Source organism: Sminthopsis crassicaudata, chromosome 1 (assembly GCF_048593235.1).
Source record: "Sminthopsis crassicaudata isolate SCR6 chromosome 1, ASM4859323v1, whole genome shotgun sequence".
Taxonomy (NCBI): domain Eukaryota; kingdom Metazoa; phylum Chordata; class Mammalia; order Dasyuromorphia; family Dasyuridae; genus Sminthopsis; species Sminthopsis crassicaudata.
In genome coordinates, this window is record NC_133617.1 from 720,462,022 (window position 1) to 720,464,051 (window position 2,030).

At 37.7% G+C, this 2,030-nt stretch overlaps 1 pseudogene; it reads left to right on the forward strand.

Moving 5' to 3' along the window:
• The first annotated feature begins 900 nt into the window (after window positions 1-900).
• LOC141551421 (aldo-keto reductase family 1 member C1-like) lies at window positions 901-1,740 on the forward strand (annotated as a pseudogene).
• Window positions 1,741-2,030: the final 290 nt, after the last annotated feature.

Genomic DNA, 2,030 nt, shown 5'->3' on the forward strand with positions numbered 1-2,030 from the left:
ACAATATGACTAATACAGAAATATTTTAAAATTATTATACATGTAAGTCAGATTTCTTGTTGTCTTGGCAAAGGGGGATAAAAGGAAAAGAAAGAATAAAATTGGAACTCAAAATCTTACAAAAATGAATGTTAAAAACTATATATGTAATCAGAAAAAAATAAATACTATTAAGTGAAAAAAGGAATATACAGTAAGATAATATAGATGTAAGAAGAGTCCCACAAGTGGCAAGGCTCCATGTGCTGTCTTTTTGTAGCTCAAAGGGAAATAAATAAACATCATTGTCTTTTCTTCCCCAGTCCTTCTCCAAGGGAAACTTATTCCTGCCAGAAGAAGTGGGAAGTGGGGACCATATGCTACTCTCCTTTCTTTAGAAACAGGGGATACCTGGCTAGAACCAATTCTGTCCTCTCATTTGATTATTAATAAGACTAACGGCTGTGACTGGGTTCAAGCTAACTTCTGATCTCTTTGTCATTATTGGAGGGGGTAGTTCTCCAAACTCTCTATTCAAAGCTTGACCCCTTTCCCATAAAACACCAATCCCATAATTAATACATGTATCAAATAACAAAGACATGTATCAACAACTTATCCAAGTTGTAGAGAAACAGAAATCAGAGGAAGGATATATACCAGACAATACATTGGGAAACTCTGCTCAACTGAAAGGTTCTAGAGCTTAGCCAAAGGGAATTATTCAGGTCTCTAGTATAGAAAGCTGGGGACAAGGGAATGATGGAAACTTATCTTGTATTTTTTCTTTCAGTGGTTAATATGGTCTGTCTGCCTTCTCGAAGCTAGATGACAGAAGCTCCTAAGAACTTTTGGCTTGACCACAATATAGCAGATTTCTGATTGTGCACAGGATTTCCCTGACCTTTGAGGCAAAAAGAAATGACTTCACATTTCTACAGGGTGACAATAAATGATGGGATACCCTCCCAGGTGCTGGGACTTGGCCCTTAGGCACATAACAGTATTCCCAAAAGAGAAAATGAAATGGTCACAAAGTTGGATATTGAAGTGGGTTTCTACCATATTGATGGGGCTTTCTTATATGAAGATGAAAAAGAAATTGGACAGACAATCTAAGCAAAGATTGCAGATGGGACCTGAGAGGACATATTCTACATAGGGAAGCTTTGGCATATGTACCACTGACCAGAATTGATTAGACCTGTCCTGGAAAAGACCCTAATAGCCTCTAGATTGATTATCTTGATCTCTATATTTTCCACTATCCTATCTCTTTTAAACCTGGCAAAGACTTTTATCCAATGGATAAAAATCACAAAATTATCAGTGACTCTATGAATTTGAGTGATACTTGGAAAGCCATGATGAAATGTGAGGTTTCAAGTCTTATGAAGTCCATTGGAGGGTCTAACTTCAATCAGAGTCAATTAGAGATGATCTTGAATAACACTATCTGCCATCAGGTAGAATGCCATCCTTACCTGAATCCGTGCAAATTGTTGGAGTTCTGCACATCAAATGATATCACTTTGATAATACACAATACTTTGTGATTCTACAGAGAGGTTCCATGGATAGATGAAAAGTCTCCCATTCTTCTAGATAACCATCCCAGGAGTCATTGCCAAGAAGCACAATCAAACCCCAGCCTAAGTCATTCTGCAATACCAGGTTCACTGAAGGGTGGTAGTCACGGCAGAGAGCTTTAATGAAAAGCAGATCAAAGAAGACATGAAAGTCATTGGCGGCCTTAACTAAAACCTTAGATATCTGACTCGAGCTATTCAAGGAAACTATCCTTCCAATGGTGAATATTAATGGAGTTCAGAATCAGAAGATTTGTGACTCTGAGGCAATACGGGTCTCTCAAAGGAATGGCCTACATTCTGTTGATTTTCATGGAAATTGAGTCCAGTGTCATGGTCAAACCATATCAAGACATAGTTTAAAGGTAATTTTTCTATTATAAGCTCTGCCTTTCTTGCCCTCAATAAGACAGATTCACTATTTATGGAGCATTTCAAAATTTTCCAGGCACTTGGCATGCT